The sequence below is a fragment of the Euwallacea similis genome, chromosome 6, assembly GCF_039881205.1.
Source record: "Euwallacea similis isolate ESF13 chromosome 6, ESF131.1, whole genome shotgun sequence".
NCBI classification, from domain to species: Eukaryota; Metazoa; Arthropoda; class Insecta; order Coleoptera; family Curculionidae; genus Euwallacea; species Euwallacea similis.
In genome coordinates, this window is record NC_089614.1 from 2,950,771 (window position 1) to 2,970,163 (window position 19,393).

Consider the following 19,393-nt stretch of genomic DNA (forward strand, 5'->3'; position numbering starts at 1 on the left):
ATTTGTTCAATGTTAGCTATTTGGTTTTTTACGCTAAGTATGAAAACTAAAAGCAAAATGGGATTTATTTTGTTTTACTTTGACTTGAATAGATCTGTTTGTGGTAAATACCTTCAAATGCTATGGTCGATAAAAAATATCTTTCATCGGACTTAACGAATTAAATAATAGAGTTACACAAGGCAGGAGTTACGCAAATTACCATAAGTCGAAATTTAAATTTTTTTAAAGGGACTGTTTTAAAAATAATTCGAAAGTACAATCAAAGAGGTGCAACTGCAATTGCTTTAAATTCAGATAAAACCTACAGTGTTGAATAAAAGAGCAGAAAAATTATTAAACGAATTTCATTATCAGATCCAAGAAAATCTTCCACAGAAATCTTCAAAGAGATAAGCGATATGGGCACTTTGATACCATCACGAACTGTCAGACGATGTCTTAATGCTTAGGGATTATTTGGAAAAGTTGCAGTAAAAAAACCTTTACTTTCAAAAAGGAACCGAAAGGCGCGACCTCAATTTGCACGTGAACATCTATCCTGGTCACCGACCAAATGGAATACTATCTTTTTTAGTGATAAAAGTATGTTTCAGCTATTTGAAAGTGATAACAAAAAATTGTCAGAAACCCAAAAATTAAAAAATACGATTATATATATCAATTACCTACTGTGAAACACAGAGGAGGCAGCGTAATGGTGTGAGGCTGCTTTTCTAGATCTGGTACTGGATTGTGAATTCAAATTAAAAGTACGAGTATTATTACACGTTTTATCTATCGAGACGTGTTGAAAAATAATATGTTACCTTATGGTGAAGAAAAAATGTCGTTACGGTTGATTTTTCGGCAAGATAATGACTGTAAGCACCAATCGCATTTAGTTAAAAATTGGTTAAATGAAAATAATGGCCTTCTAATGGATTGGCCGTCCCAGTCACCAGATCTAAACTCCATAGAGAATTTCCTGGAGCATTTAGACCGAGAAGTTCATCAAAACAAAATTACCAACGTTAATGAACTATTAGAATTTATTAAATGAAGAATGGAAAAAGATTTCTATGCAATATTATGCTTCTCTCGTGGATTCTATGCCATAGCGATGTGCAGCAGTCATTAAGACAAAAGGCTATGCAACAAAGTACTAAATATTTAACAAAAGTTATTAAAACAAGAATGTTATTATTTTAATTTCCATACTTTTAACCAGCAGTTTTTCATTAAAGTATAATAAAGTTAACGTAGATTGTTTTCTATTTCCATTTCCGTTTTTATTTAGTGTTATTTGATATTATCTTTTCCATTAAATACTTATTACTTTCTTTGGATGGTACAAAACTATAAAATTTTAAAATAAATAAAGTTTCCATACTTTTGGGCACTACTGTATAATACAATTTACTTCTAATAATTCCAAAAAAACAACCTTATTCCATCTATTCAACCTGCTGCTACCTGCCAACTTCGTGCCAACTAGTAGATAGATATCGAGGTATTCTGTATCTAATATAGTCAGATTTTTCCACCTCTTGCTTTATACTTTGAAAAGGTCATTCTTTACTCAAAGGGCTCCAAGATGTTAAATCTAATGTGAAGGCAGTCATTTAAATTAATTCAGTTTCGGAAATTTCCCGTAAGATCCAAGTTTGAACTTAATTGCACAATGTATTAGTACTTCGTAACAATCTCATCGATTTTGTCTTAAACAGTTCAAGTTCCTAAACTAATTACATACTTACCATGTCTTTCAACGTTCTATCACAGCAATTCTCGGCCAAAAGTAACGTGACTAACAGCCTTTCTTCATAGTGGTCGATTCCTGCAATAAGAAGAATCACAATTATTGCATCTAAAAACCAAAGTGGTTTCGATGACATCTCCCAAATAACATTGAGCGGTGGTTTCAAAAATCAGTTAAACCACAGAATGCAGGCAAAAATCCGTATATACGAGAATTTACTGCATATATTACATTTGGTTTTATGGAAATTGCGTTTGGAAAATGAAAGAGTCAGGAGACAAATATCAAAATTCGTTTCCCGGTTTATTTTTATATTTGACGGTAAACTGCTACTTTAACGCATTATTCTAACAGATTTGTTACTATTACGTTACGATATACGTTAACTATACATATATGAGTATATGAGGCCAAGATTTTCAAAAAGCGTTCAATTCTATACATTCAAAAGTATTTAAACACAAACGATCGGGAAATAGGAAACATTATGACAGTTTTACCTTCTAGTCAAGTCTAGTCAACACAAATTAATTCGAGGTCATTTTTCCAAGTTGATATGGGTTGACTATATACAGGGTGTTACAGAATAAATCTGCTAATTGCTTACTGTAGATTCTTGTGACGAAAAGAAGAAAAAAATTCATGACAACATGGGTCCGTTATCGCTCCCTGTTTGAAATATAGGGTGATCAATTTTTTAAAATTTTTTCCTAATAAGTCCATTCCGGCATTAAATATTTTTATGAAAATTGGGGAACGTAAAATAGATGTAGATACACACCTTTTAAGGGGAAAACAATGTTTCAAATTTCACCAATGGTGTCCCCATTGACGTAACCTTAAAAATCTAAACGAAAAATATGATACGTCACTGATTTAAACAAAAATACAAATAACTTTTCAATGCTTCATATTTCTGTGAAAAAAAGATCTATTGAATAATTTTCTCAACGTTAACCGTTTTCGTGGAAAGAAAATATATTATTTGTCAACTAATATTAAAACTGCAAGACTAAATTAAGTACATTACTTTACTTATAAAGCAACAATTAAATAAGGTGTTGAAAATACCCTCCTCCTACAAGAATGCATGTCCAACCCCTTTTCGCATATTATCGCGTACTATTTGAACAATTCCTGGTAAATTTTTTGTTGTATTAAACGAATGAATTATGCGATTTCTCAGCTGCAGATTGTTGCGTTTTATTTTTTTCGTCGAAAACGGTTAACGTTACAAAAAATATTCAAGAAAACGTTTTTCACAAAAATATGAATCATAAAAAAAATTATTTTGATCTTTTCTTAAACCAGAGGCGTATCATATTTTCCATTTAAAATGTTCAAAGCCACATCGATAGGAACGCCATTGCTGAAATTACAATCTTTTTTTCCTTTAAAAAATTTGTCTCTACACCTATTTTTCGACCCACGATTATTATAAAAACATTTAACGTCGGAACATATTTTTTTAGAAAAAAATAAATATTTTATAGTTAATATACTTGTAATTAATAATATTATTTCCAAAGAAAGAAGCCATTGATCATTTGGCTTTTTTACCCTTCTAACAAAAACACTTACATTTATACATAAATAATCATTCGTAAAATGCAAAGAAAAGAAAAGGAAAAAAATTACATTTGGAAATGTTCCAATAGAGTGGTTCAAGGGAAAAAGAAGCAGGATTGTCCTGTTTTTCTCGTAAAGCAAAGAGGGTTCAGAATGGCCCAATTGTGACGATCGTGTTTCCATCTTGCCCGAACTTGTTGCTGTCTTTCAGTTATTCTTGTTATGTGTGTGCGTTCATATGATCGTAGTAATTACTTGGGTTCGTTGTCTTTGTAATTAGTCTTAGTGCAATCTGTGGTCTTGTTTGCATATATTGTTTTTTTTCTCGTTGCATTCGCCCTCGGTATATGTCCGTAGTCTGACAACGGTCTGCATATTCTCTGTGGTATATTTTTGTTGCAGTATTTGTACTAGTTAGTAATTTCGATTCTCATATTTCGAAAGTGTTTTGTGACTTTAAGTTCTTTGTCGAAGCAGCAATCCCTGATGGAGCACTTGTTCTTTGTTCTTCTTGTGAAAGAAAAAGTGTCATCAATTCATACTTCCAGTCGTCTATTTTTGAATAGGTTTTTTATAATATGAAGTAGGTACTTTGCCAAAGTGAACCATTGTGTCTGATGCTGTCAAATGCCTTGTTAATGTCCATAAATAGACCTGCCGATCTTCTACCGTTTAGACGGGTTGTTTGTATGTTGTTCGTGAAAACAAAGAATAAGTGAATAGTCTAGTGAATCAGTTTAAAGCCAAATTGATACAAATATTGGGATATGTTTTCCGATCAGTTCTTCAAGTCTGTTTTTTATGATATGTACACAAACTTTAGTATTCTCCAATCAATTTTTAGGGATTTTGGGTCGATTTGTTGTTCCATTTTTTTTCCCATATCACTGGAATTGTAATGTTTAAAATACATTTGCTGATTTAATATGAACTTGAAAATTTTTAGAGTTAAGCTCTTCAGAATGCCACTTTTTATTTTGCCTTTTTCCGGTGCTGTATATCTGATATGAGCTCATCGTATTGTATGTTTGTAATTAACCTGAATATGTAGTCTAATGAATTGTTAAAATAGTTGTACCAGTCGTTCAATCAATCAAATTTAGAGTTTGTCGACTCATTGAAGACCCACAGAAACTATCCTTCACCACCTTTACTTTTTTCTATGTAATATTCTATTCCACCTTCGTTGATTGTACCAATGATGTTTATTTTTTTGTACTCTGATATTTTTTAAATATTCTGTCAATATGATTTTGCTTCGTCTTGTTCGATTTCTGGGCATGCTTCCAACCATTTGTCTCGTCGATATTGGTATACCAACTTGTTTATATTTCTATTGAGATTGTTAAGTGTTCTTTTTAGTTCATTATCTTATGTGTGTGTGTGAGTGTGTGTGTCTGTAGTATCCATATAATTCCCTTTTACGTTTGATCAGTCTCAATATACATATAGGTATTTGGGTAGAGTACATTTTTCAATCGAGCGGAAAATTGGACGGATAAAGATAGTCTGGATATATTCATGCATATGTGTCTTGACTCTGTCTGTTTCGAGTTTATTTAAGGTAAATTTTTCAACATTATTATTAATATACAAGGTGTCTCTGAACATAGTGCCATAAATTTACTCACGTATTCTAGATCCTAAAATATGACGAAAACCTTATATTAACATATATCAAGAGAGGCTTCATTTTCAATTTACAGGGCGTGAAAGATTGGTTTACGAAAATGGTTTTTTATTCATATTTTCGAAACGTATCCTGAGGAACCAATCTTTCACACCCTGCATATTGGAAACAAAGCGCCTTTCAATAAACATATGTTTATATGGAGTTTTCGTTATATTTTGTGACCTAGAACACGCGGTTAAATTTATGGCACCATGTTCACAGCCACTTTGTATATAAAATAAAATATACAGGGTATCCATTAAACATACGGCAAAAATTCAAGGGGTTATTGCCTGGACTATTCTAAGAATATTTTGTCTTTTGATGATTTTTGAAGTCTCTTTCTTTCGAAGATACAGGGGGAGGAAAATTTTCAACAATGGCAACATTTTATTACTAAATATTACATGTAATCTATCATTACTTAATCAGTCTTAATCTACAAGAACTGTTGAAAATTACTCCCTCCAGTTAAAATACAAGAATCTAATTTTTTCCTCATTGACTGCCGAATTCTTTCAAAAAACTAGGGTCATTTCTTATTGAGTTACACCCAGCAATGATCCGGGTTTTCAAATGTTCCACATTTTCCATTGGAGTATTATAAACTAATGACTTTAGATGCCCCCATAGGAAATAATCCAGGGGGTTTAAATACGGGGATTGAGCAGGCCATAAATGCGGTCCACGTCGACAACGATTCTTTTACCGATGTAGCGAATTTGTCAAGAAATGGATTAGTCGATTTGGACCTCACAATGACTATTTAACTCGAGGTCATTTTCAACAGTTCTTGTTAATTAAGAAGCTTTATATGTAATATTAGTAAGTAGTAAAATGTTTAGTAATAAAATGTTGCTATTGTCAAAAAATTTTCACGTCTTATATCTTTGGAACAAAGAGGCTTTTCAAAAATCATCAAAAGATAAAATATTCTTAAAATAGTTCAGGGAATAACCCACTGAATTTCCCCGTATATTTTATGGACACCCTGTATATAAAACAAGAATTTGCATTCACAGGAGATCATTATCAAAGAGCTCTGCCATATGATCTAATCCAAGTTCGTTGGTCAAAACACCGTTTCTCTTATGCGTAAGATTTCTTGTTGGAAATAAGATGTCCGGTGTTGAGTCTGAATTCTAAGGCATCAAAAATATCGAAGATGTATGTTGCGAAATAATATTTGAGTTTTCTAAAAATTTGTTTTGTGTATGTTAAAGTTGAGGTCTTCAATAATGTTTGAGTACTTATAGAGGCATGCCGTGGTCAGCACGTCTTATTCCATATTGGACTCTGGACGTATAAATACTAAGAAATCATGGATTTAGTCCTCTAGATAAGGGATAGTGAATTGAAAACAGTCGTTGAACGGACTACTCAGGGAAGAAGGATTCCAGTTTCTATAAATAGGTGTCTACCTCAGTTTGGTATTGGGTAAAGTAACTTTAAAGTAAATGGTCGACGTTTGTGACTGTTTGTTTATACAGTATTGGCCAAAATACTTGGAACTTTCTTCACCTCCCCAAAAATAAAGAAACTTCGCATGAATCAAATCAAAAGTTATTGTACTTTTAATATTTATTAAACATATATTTAATTTATACCAAAAATAAAAACTATTAAAAAAAAACTCAATGATATTGTAAAAAAATCGAAAATGCCTGGACAAAATGGTTGAAACTTAAAACATCTGGTAGGAAATTCGTGTCGAATTTAAAGTATTTTTAATTTTAGTACTTGGTGTGATGTCCTTTTGCTTTTATTACTTCTGCCATTCTCCTAGGCATTGATTCGATTAGTTCTTCTATTAACCGACGATCTACATTATGCCAAACTTGTAAGAGCCTTTCAAAAAGTTCGTTTCCATTTCTAATGGCCTCTCCTGTTCTTAACCTACGATCTACAAGGTCCCATAAATTTTCTATCGGATTTAGATCCGGACTTTGTGCTGGCCACTTCATGGTAGGAACGTTTTCCAGCTCTAACCACTCTTTTACAAGTTTGGCAGAATGTTTAGGATCGTTGTCCTGTTGAAAAATGAAATTAACTGGCATTGATTCAAATGGATATGGTTCCATTATGTCCCGTAATATGTCACGATACATAAATCGATCCATCTTGCCACAAATGCGATGAATGGGACCCATGCCATACCAAGGAAAACATCCCCAAACTAGCACATTACCGCCACCATGCTTAACAGTAGGCTTAATATATTTTTTATTGAGTCTCTGGCCCTTTGGACGCCTTACATGGACTATACCATCACTGGAAAACAGGTTGTATTTCGATTCACCACTGAAAAGAACTTTTTTCCAATCTTGTACTGTCCAGTGAAGATGCTCAAGTGTAAATTGTAACCGTGCTTTGATGTTCTTCGTCCGTAACAATGGTTTCTTAGCTGGACGATAGGATTTTAGGCCATTTTCTACTAACCTTCTTCTAATAGTTCTCGGTGATATTGCAAGATCTCCATCGGCCATAATTTTTTGCAAAATTTTTGAGGATGACTGGAACGGATCACTATTTGCAAGGTTGATAATTTTTTTATCCAGTCTTGCAGTTGTCTTTTTAGGCCTGCCTGTACTTTTTCTCGGGATGACATGACCATTTATTTGAAATTGTTTGATAATTCGCGACACAGTATTTTTCCGGAGGTTTAATCTCGTGGAAATATCTTTTTGTTTAATACCTTGTTTATAAAAATCAATAATTCTTTTTCTAAGATCAATCGAATAGGCTTTTCCTTTTGCCATTATAATTAATTCAGATATCAAATCGAACTGACCAAGAAAATACATAAAATATGCAAAACATGCCCTTTAAATCCGATAAGAAAAAAGTTCCAACTATTTTGTCCAACATGATACGATTATTATTATTATTATTATAAAAGAATGCAAGCTAGAAATGTTTACTATCATTTTGTTGTTGAACGATATCAAGGCATATTGGCCATGTTAAATTTGTTCACATTAGAACAGAGCTATTTTAGGAATACGGAAATTTTGAAAGTTCCAAGTATTTTGGCCAATACTGTATGTATGTATTTATTTATTATATGGTCGTGTAATGTGTAATAGACGAATGAATTCTACTTCCTTCAGTTATTGTTTTTCACACATCAGTCGTTTTCTAGTTAAGGCATTTTATTTTGAAATCGGAAATAACATCAATTGGAGTAAAGGCCTTTTTAAACACCTCACGGTCCACGCCACATGATCCACTAAATTACAGGTCGTGGAGTTTATGGGGAATGGCGACTTGTAAAACATCGTTGCATGCGATCCTTGGCAGTTGTTGCATTTATTTGATCTTTTGCAATGTTCTATACAGTGATCAAATAGAATTGCATCGATATTCAGGATTTCTAAATTTTATAGGATATCTCCATAAGTTCCTCCAATTTCCTGCTTACAAATACAGAAAACGCATCTCCTAATGTCAATCGAGCTTACTCCAAAATGTGTGGAGTTTTCTGTACTTTTCTACGATTTATAGAAAATTGAAAATCAAGTTATTTGCTTTTAAATACCCTTAGGTGGATATTCAAAATTGAGCGTATTTCTTTTTTTGTTCCCATTTATTCTACACTGCTGATAAATAGAGGGTTGCCGGTTAATCCCTGAACACCATAATTACGATCAATACCATTAATTTGCTGAAATTGATGAGGATATGATTAACATGATGCCTTGAATCCCAAAAGACTGCAATAGGTAAATGCCCCTGTCTTCTTGTTTATTCCATATGGAAGACCATATTCGTGTTTGAAACCAGGCCATGAATATATTAAGGACGCACATAATGTAGGCATTAAAATGCATTAATATTTGGTGTATTCCATTTTAGCGAATGCAAACAACTTAGGTGCTTTCATGAAATTAGCATATATTCAATATTGCGGTGAATTGCCTTCACGGGTATTGATACTCCATCCATAGAGATCTCACACCTAGTTCTTAGTGCTTCACCATTATGAATTACCCACGATAATTTGTTAAATTACTTAATGCATTAATTGAGTTGCTTCCCACAATTTTTAAATGAGTATTTTTACAATTTAAAACCCTCACTGTGACTTGATATATTCAAATTATCGCCCCGTTGATATTAACTATTACTATCATTATTAATTCTCTGAAAAATCGTACAATTTTCATTTTTTCTTTATCATTGATTGAACTAATTCATCATCCCACGCATTTTAATGAAAATGCCTTGCAAAGCTAGAAATTAAGTAATTTTATAAAATATTTAACAAACGCGTTGCCTATATAACCGTATTAACACAAAAACATATTATTGTTTAAAATAAATTTTCGATCGAATTACTATTTATTATTCAAAATGCGAAATAAATGTAGGCAATGGATTATTTTAAACCGATTTCAATTAAAATTTACATTCTTTTCCCCATATAGCCATTAATTTCATGTACACGGGCAATTCCCTATCTAATCATACAGGGTGATTCACGATTAATGACAAAAATATGATCAAAATTTGCAAATATAGGTAGGTAATCTGTCTTGCTCTATCGACCTCAAATATTTTCGGCAATGTAATGTGTTCGATTATATACAAAACTTCGAGATATTAAATGGGATATCACATACAGTACATTTTACGATACTAGATATATGAAGAAGTGTATGCTTCCGCGCATCTCCATTTATAGTACATAAAAAACGAAGTAAACATAGTGGAAATCAGCTGTCGTACTGCATGAGCTCTACAATGTTGCCGGCTGGCTTTATTGAAAAAAAAAATTAATACATATGATTATTTCACGTTTAAGAGTTGCATTTATTTTCTTATTTAAATTTGAAAAAAAATTATTTGAAATAATTTTGATAACAAACTTTAAATAACAATCAAGCAACCAGGCTGTTTGAAAGCAAACCGGCAACATTGCAGGGCTCATGCAGTAGCTGATGTCCACTATGTTTACTTTGTTTTTTGTATGCTATAAATGGAGATGCACAGAAGCATACACTCCTTCATATCGCTAGTGTCGTGAACATACTGTATATCTTTTCATTTTTAAGTTCTTTATACCTTTTTGATAATTTTTCTTAATAATTTCTATTCTATTCTATCTATTTTGAAATGTTAATTAATGTGCTTAATTTTTGGTTTACAATAAGGCCTTAATAAAAACTCTGCTATTATGCAATTTGAATTCAAAAAAATAGTAAATGCTGGAGATTGTTTCAAAAAAGTCCACGAGTTTGCTTCATGCAGAAGAAGCGATTCTATGTTCTACAGGTTGTAGTGGTGGCTCAAAATTTATTTTTCACGATTAAACGCTAAACCTGTGAAAAGTGCTTTTTTAATGAAAAGCCCTGTATACTAGCAAATACGGTGAAAGGCAATCAATGTTCTTTTAAAACAATGTATCATGTTCCCATATATAAACCGTCACATTTCACAAATAAATGATCTTTTGTTTATTGTCTCAAAATATTTAATTATTTTGTTATTACTTATATTACTTACTGAATGTGGCTCTAGAACCTTTTGACAGTTGAAAATTGTTCTAATGTCAAACGATTTGACAGGTAGCGGGATTATGAATATTCGTTGACGCCTTTTTAAAAACAGCGACTAAAAAACTAAATAAATTGCGCGAAATGACTGTTTAAGTGAAGTTTTGATGAAATCCTTTATTCTTCATGGGCAATGTCACCAATGTACAACAAAAACATGTTAAAGTTCAATGAAATGCGCCCTGATTTATAACTAATGAACGGAAGGAACTTTAAATGGATATAACATGACTTAATTAATTATGGCTCAAAATTAAACGCGGGACCTGATTTATCAAAACCTATCACTTCTGATGAAGAAAATACGCATGTTTTGACTTACTTCTGGGCTTATCCCCAAGTCCCTATTCGTAGTGCTGCAGATAATTTGAGGTTAGCATATGTTTTGATTCAAAAAATCCTGACCAAGAATAACATGCATCCATTCAAATTTGCAAAAGTACAACTTCTGAAACCAGAAGATTACCAACGCAGGATTTATGAAGCAATTTTAGTACGCAAACAAAAAGACCCCAACTTTTTAAAAAATATAATATGATCAGACGAAGCCCAGTTTTTCAGATAATGCTTTTTCAATAGCTAAAAGAAACACTTCAGGGTTCATCGTAATCCACATGCGGTTAAAAAAATTAATTTGAAAAAAATTCAGTTTTAATGTTTTTTGCCTCCTAAAAAAATACGTTCATGCCGAACCGTTAATGTCTACTAAATATCTCAAAATCGAAAAATGACTTTTTTGAAAATCTAACTCTAAAAGGATATCACACCTGTTGGCTCCAACTGGACGGAGTACTGATTTATGTACTATCACCAAATCTTGAGCAACCACTGCTTTAGCTCTTTAGGGTCCGTGGAATTGGCCTGCTAGATTTCCCGATTTTACTCCATTGGATTTTTGCTTGTATATGAGGTTAGATAAAAGAACATGTTTACGTCACAGCAGTAAACCGTAAATTTTACGCCAACGTGTAACCAACTGCATTCGTGAGCTTCATGCAAATACGATCCAAAGGGCCACAAATCAGTCTGTAAATGTGCGCAGTTTGAGGTGCTTTTTTGAAGTCATTTTAAGCCTCTAATGTAAAGATTAAACAATTGTATTATTTCATTGTTTGCGTGAGGGTTAGTTAGAATTCAAGTTATTTAGGGCGATATGAACTTGTTCCACAGTTAATAGGATTTTGTATCCGTATAAACGCCCAAACGAATATTCACAGCACCATTACCTATCAAATTGTTTAAACAATTGCATAGTTTCCAACCACCGTGGCCTTCCAGAGTCATATCCAGTAAATATGCTAAAATGATCCGATATTTAGAGACAATAGACTTTTCGGAACAATTTCATAATACACATAACATAATACATCGTTTTAAAAGAACTTTAATTGTCTTTTAGTGTATTTGCTGCCATTAAAAAAGCACTTTAGGTAGATTTAGCGTCTAACAGGAAAAGATTCATTTTGAACCACTCCGTGCAAGGTAGAACCACTTTTCCTCCAGAATTTATAATTTGTGTAAATTTAAATCGCGTAGTTACAGAAGTTTTATTGGTGCTTTATTCTGAAAAAAATAAATAAAAAAATAATTAATATTTCAAGAACCGCTAGAGAAAGCTATAGGAATTAAAAGCAGAAATGAAGCCAATTTTACCAATGTTTAATGGATATCCAACTTGTTATTCCTATTACCTAATCAATATTTGAGGCTATTCGAATAATAAGTTTCCCGAAATTCTAGGCATTCCGTTCAATTCTCATCGCGCCCGAATAAAGGAAATTTGCTGGTGTTAATCCAATTCGATTGAGAATGGCCCTAAAATTTATGTTTATGTCAAAACGATTAATTAAAGGGCATTACCTTTGAGTGATACTATTAGCACACCGTTTAAACTCAGGATAATGTGATAAACCTTAAATTAATCTGTTTATGTTTAATCTAGATCCAGAGAATTTCTTGAAAAAAAGCAATAATTTTAGGGACTAAAATTTTCTTTAGAAGAAACATACTTTGCAGTTTTCACTGTGTAATATATTACGATGGATAAACAAAGGGAGGCCCGCTGGTTGTAAGCAATTTATACCTAACTGGTTGTTTGATGCGTGATCGCATACGATGCGAGGCACCTGGAGTGTAAAAAATACCTTTCCAGATGTGATTAGTTGGGAAAACTGGATAGGCAACTGGAAAAGCCCTCGAGCTGTTTTAATCAGGCTCGTAATATACTAATCGATACTGCCAAACGATCATGTTTTTTCGTTATTTACAACTTGTAGTGTAGGTGCATATAATCGCTATTTTTTAACTTAAATTAACTATAGTACGTTTGAAAACAGCCACAAGTGGAAGGTTAAACGGAAAAAAATGGGTATTTCGCCCGGAATGGAATCATTTCATGGTAGTAAACACGGTTTAATTAGTTTCAACATCAAGCTGGTAGAGCATAGTTCAACGTTAGAGTTTTTAGTTTATCGGATAATCTAAAATACCGTAAAATGGGTAAAATTTGGTTTTAAATTAAACACCATTTCAGATATTTTTATCGCCCTTTTATACCCAAATTGGCACAGCGGAATTTAGAAATGTGGGTATTAAATATTAATAATTTGGAAATATGGCTAATAAAATTAAAAGTTCACTGCTAATCAATATTAAAACGTGTTTAGTAGTGAATTAAAGTGCGCCATTTGTGGTAATCATTCCCAATTTCAATAGTTTATCGATCTTCTATATTCAATATACTGGATGAGTCGGGAGGATCGTGCTAAATATCAGGAGCGTATTGTACATGAAAAATAAATGTAAAAAAACTTAAATGTTGTCATCTGATCTTCATTTGTTTACAAGTTATAGCGTATGAATGAAGTTAAAACATAAAATTCAAAAAGTTCATAACTTTCATAAAAAATTTCGTAAATTAACATTTTGGTTTTTACAGTGTTGCGTTAATAAATGTTCAAAAATAGTGCCATTGTCTTCTAAACATTTTTTACTTCGTCTACGAAGAACATTCGTTGCACTGCTGATTGTTTTATATCTTTCTTTAATATTAGGGCAGCATTTCTAATACGTTGAATTAGTGCACCTCGAGTATCCACTTTTACTCTGTACATCTCATTTTTAAACCAGCCTCGCAAACAATAGTCTAATGGTGTGAGGTCTGAAGGTCTTGGAGGCCAACTTATACGACCACCGCGACCAATCCAACGTCCTAGGAACCTTTCGTCCAAATGTTGCTTAAGCTGCCGCGGAATGTACAAGAGCTCCTTCGTGCTGATAGTATATTTGGATTCGGATATTTAAAGGAACGTCCTCGAGAAGTCCGTGTAATTCATTTTGAATGAAATTCAAGTAGTGTTCTCCTGTGAGCCGATTCTCGAAAATAAAAGGGCCAATTAAACAACACTCAATCATCATCACTTTCAATCATACCACACGTTTAATGAAACTTATGTTGAAAATTATTTTCGATTGTTGCGTGGGGATTTTCGTCTGACCACACATCACAATTACGTGTGTTATTAACGTCGTCACGAGTGAATGTTGCTTTATCCGCAAAAAGAATGCTTGATGCAACACCATGATTATTATTGATCCATCCACAAAATTCCCTATGTTTAGCATAATCTTCCAGTTGTAGGTGCTGTACTCTCTGTACATGATATGAATATAAATCTTACTAGTGGAGTGAGTTTATTACTCTTTTTTGTGGAATGCTCAATTAAGCATCAATTTTTCGTGAGCTGGTCGTTGCATCTCTTTCTACTATATCCAGAATATTTTTTTCTTCTTCTAAGCTCTGTTCACTAGATCGCTCAGATGATACGTTCGCACTGGAAAAAAAGCTCTTCAGTCTCGTATTGTTTTGATCTTGTACTGATTGTTGAAAATTTGGATAAATATGTTTTTAGAAGGACGTTTTTGATATGGAAACCGTTGATGATATTCTTTAGCAACAGCTCTAGCATTCCTATTACAAAAACCATAAACAAACACCACATTTGTATATTCTAAATTTGAATAAATGTTTGCCATTTTGTAACACATTAATTGAACTCGAAACTAAAAATCAAATCAGCATTAGTATCACCAACAACAAGGGCGGTTTTATCGTAAATAGAAAGCTAATTAAAAAATTATTTACGCTATAACTTGTAAATAAATGAAAATTGGATAACAACATTTGAGTTTTCTTTACATTTATTTTTCATGTAAAATACGCACCTGAAGTTTAGCACGCTCCTCCCGACTTATCCTATATTATTAGTTACATGGTAAACAAGGAGTTCAGAAAAATAAGGTAGAGCCCCTTCAGGCCCTAAGTATCATGGGTTATATATGCGATTCAAATGTATTTTGGCGCACTGAAACGCACCCCAGCACTGCCTGCACCACTGAAAGTACCTTAAACTTTACCGCTGTAATTTCTACACATGCTCGTTCACAGTTCCTAGGTGAATTAAGATTAAAGAAGTGTTTCGTTTGTGATTCTTGATTAATTGTATGATTTGTGATTAATGAGGTTTTTATTATTGTTTTGAATACAAAGTGTTCACCTGAACTAGCACTGGACATCACATAATATCTTCCAGTGTTGTCGAAAGAATTACATCTTATTTGGCAAATGATAATCTTTTTTTAAACCAAAAGAGAAACTCAAGATGAGGGTAACGGTTCTTCATTAGACGACTAGGAAATTAAGTTTACAGGAATCTAAACTGCCAAGTGCGTACTTTAGAAATACAGCGTGTTCCTTAATGTGAAGCTAATATTTCAGGGTATAATTCCTCAGGTTATTTTATAAGGAAAAGTTCAAATGAACATATTTATATCTGCAACAGTCTAAATTTTTAGCTACGGGATGTTGAAATTTTTCTTTTCAAACAGTTATTTTTTAACTTCTCAGAAAATACTTTGATATTGCTGGTGTTGGTTAATAGGACATAAAACCCTCTATTTTAAGACGAAAAATAATTCTGTTGCTCAACCAATGACGTCCCTGCATACATGTCTTGAGATATTATTTACAAAAAAAGTAATTCGCCACTGACATTTCTTCGCGGGAATATTGTTTCCGATTAGGCTAAACAATTCTGCAAAAAAAAAATGTTTCTTATCATATATTATAAAAAATATAAAATAATAACTTACAATAAACTTTTAAAATAAACAAATTAATTAAGACAATAGTTATTATTTTAGTCAAGAACGACTTGGCTAACGAAAAAAGCGTAAAAGACCTTTTTCTAGTAGAATTAACTAACCTAATCAGAAAAAACATTCCCGCGAATAAACATCAGTGGCGTACTACTTTTTTTGTAAATAATATCGGAAGACATGTATGCAAGGATGCCACTGATTGAGCAATAGAATTACTTTTTTTAATTAAAATCCAGGGTTTCTGTCCTATTAACACACACACCAAATTAAAAGTAATATCTAAAATAGTTTTTGAGAACTTTGAAGAGAAAAATTCCACCTCCCTGTAGCTAAAAATTTAAGCCGTTGCGGACATGTTTATGTAAACTTTTCTTTATAAAATGACATGAGGAATCACACCCTGAAATATTCACATGAGATTAAGGAATACTCTGTATATTTAAGATATTTTCTTCGAAAACGTTACACACCCTACAAATATGAGCAAAGTTTCGACAAGGGATCGCTCCCTTTAAACTCCTTCAAAGGAAATAAACATTCTTTTTGGCGTTTCCATGCTGATGACAGTGTACGAATCACCGAGAATGTTGTGTTAATGTTGTGAGAATGTATTAACTTTGTTTTGGAACATTTTGTATGAATTCTAATTTCATATTTAGATACCTTCTTCATTGGTTTAACTTTTTGATCTCTTACATTATTTTTGTATATTTCACTATTTCTGAAAAATTTATATAAATAGCTACCGATGCATACTAAATATTAGGGATAAAAAAACGAAGTATTTTTAGTATTATTTTGTTTTATCTTTATTTTCAATTATTAGCAGTTCCTATAGTTTTGTTTTTATTTAGATTCACTTACTTTTACTGTCACTTCACTAATTTAATACATATGATTCATTATTAAAAAATGCTTTAGATTTTCTTTTGCTCCCTTTACTCATTCCTTAATATGCATCGGTAGCTATTTATGCAAATTTTTCGTAAATGTTGATAAATACGAGAATAATGCAAGAGATCAAAAAGTTAAAGAAATGAAGAAAGAATCTAAATGTGAAATAAGAATTCATACAGAATATAAAAAAAAAAAGTTAAGAAGCAAAAAATAGTACGTGACCCAGGCAAGCATAAGACCCTGTATATGAAGACCAACGATTTTGATATTTTCTTGTAAAGGCTCTTAAAAAACCTAGAGATATGAAATTTCATTAAGTTATCTTTAGGCATATTAAAGAAAATAGTAAAAAAAAAATTTTATCGAATTTTGTCACTCTGTATATCAAAAATGGTGCGTTTTTTTTTATCATAGGTGTATTAGCATTTTCTTATTATTTTATAGGGTGACTACTGTCACCCCCTGAAATATCTGCATAATGACTTGTTACTCCTTGTATATTCGGGGAAAACTTAATCCAGCATATCAAGAACTTTGTGGCTTCGAAGCCAAGAAGTATTCCATTGGATTTTTATCTCTACGAAGAAAAAGGAAAATCTTTGAAATCGGATCTTTTTCCAACACCTAAAAAAGCATACAGAGACCAGAAAAATTTTAATTAAAAAATTGCCGAACCGCTAATGAATAATGCGGTGGTGTACCATCTTGTTGGAATGTTAAAATATTGTCTGAATAATTCCAATCTACCACATGATCTATTAACTGAGGATAAATGAAGTTTTCCTACAACTATAGATACGTTTCGTCAATCAGATTTTCGGGAATAAAAAATGTGATGCTTAAGAATACCCGCCCAAACGTTTAGTTTTTGAGTACGTTGGATATGCACTTCATGGAAGATGTTTGGGTTAACATCTGACCAATATCTGCAGTTGCGGCAATTAACAATACCATTTAAAGCAAAACTTGCTTCATCTGAAAAACAGATATGGAAACTGAAATTTTCATTTTCAGTAACTCTTGTGTTAAGTTCGCAAAACTGTCAGCGGCGATCAAAATCGTCCTCTAATTCTTGTACAAGTTTAATTTTGTAGGAGTGAAATTTGTGTGCTTTTAAGATTCTCCGAATGCTGACAGCACTTATTCTAGTGGAAGTCGACAATTTTCGGGTACTAGTTGTTGGTTCTAAAACCGTTTGTCCCAAGAACCTCCCACCTCCATCGCTTCATTTCTAACCGAGCGTATACGGTTCTTTTTTATTAACAACCGAACCAATTTCTCTAAACTTGCTACTACTTCCAACACATACTTTCGGTTCACATGCTTGCCTCCATTACGTTGGTTGAAGACATTAGCTGGTTGGTTTTCACATTTTCCATTTAGGAAAAACAATGCAATCATCTCAATCCTCTTTGCAATCGAATAAACCATTTTTAATGATAAATTAACACGTCAAACTAACAAATAAAATTTCTCTTCGAAATACTTACAGGCAAAAACGTGCCGATAATGACTTGATACCAGTATCATCGCAAAAAAAACATTAAACTGTTGTTGTTGTTGTTGTCTCAAGTCCAAAGTTTATGCCACTCGTCCAGGTGCCTTGAAAGTATTGCGAGAACTCATTGTCAATGAATGTCGCCAAATAAGTCCCGAAATACTCCAGAAGGTGCGACAGCGTTTCGAAGCAAACTTGTTTCACTGTCAGGAAGTTAACGGACAGAATTTTGAACAATTAATTTAGACGTTTTTGTGCTTTATGTATCATAGCAGACTTTATACTGAAATAAGCGATTTACTCGTCAACGGTTGTTTCAAAGTAAGGAATTTTGGTATCACCATAAAGCCCTTCAAAAAACTTTTAATTTGATGTATCACTCGATCCCCCTTGCCGTTTAAAATTTTAGGGGTGGTTCTTCCCCTGCCTAGAGGGTAAAGGAAATCACCGTTCTAATAAAAAACCTTCCCCTCCATAAAGTTGACGTGTCCGAGGATTTTTGCATAACTTCTTTATCCACTGAGAAAACAGCTCTGTTTCGTTTTAATTGGCGCACCCTGTATGTAGGAGGCCGAATAATTTTGAAACTTACTGATACGTTGCCAATAAGAGTTTCTGCTTACGCAGACAAATATTTTCCTCCAATTCCTTTAAATGACTCCGTATTTTCTATAGAGATCTTGGTTGATACAATAATGACCAACCGAATTTCAAAAAGTGCAGTTTTGTTGAAAGATAATGAATTGAGAAAATTGGGATTTATTTAGATTAGATTAGAAAAATTAGGAAGGCACGATGGAAAAATTGTGTTGGTCAAATGGTCTGATTGAAGACCTGTGCGGTTTGCTAATCGAAAATGTGGTCTGGAACCAGGAGGTCCACGCACCATATGGTCAAAGACTAATAGAATATCGCTATCAAATAGCCTACTGTAGTAGGCGCCTACAATGCCAACGTGGTTGCACTAAACTTCCAATGCGTTCAAGGACCAACAAACAAATTCGTACTATTTTCCTTTTTTTGCAATTGCTGCTAACTAACTGGAATAACGAGAACATGCTATCTGGACAAGTAATGCCAAAAAAAATGTTATGAACTATCAAGATTATTTTAAATTATGATTAGTCAAATCGCTGGTGTTTGCTGGAAATAAACAGGTTCTTTCTGAATCAAATATTTCCGATGAAGATGAACCACTTCGTATGCAACGAAAACTTCCACCGTTACGAGGCATTAATCATATGCATAAGTTTAATGAAACATAAGCAAAAATGATCAAGGTGTAGATATAGCGTGTGTGG

The 19,393-nt window shown here is 32.8% G+C and overlaps 1 protein-coding gene across 1 annotated transcript in view; it reads right to left on the bottom strand.

The window, feature by feature from the left end:
- The window catches only part of LOC136409674 (protein qui-1), a 131,387-nt gene that overhangs the window by 104,533 nt on the left and 7,461 nt on the right, over window positions 1-19,393 (bottom strand). The window contains exon 2 of the mRNA XM_066391347.1: window positions 1,740-1,819. The gene's annotated coding sequence lies outside the window, so the exon portion shown is untranslated. The remainder of the gene's footprint in view (window positions 1-1,739; window positions 1,820-19,393) is intronic.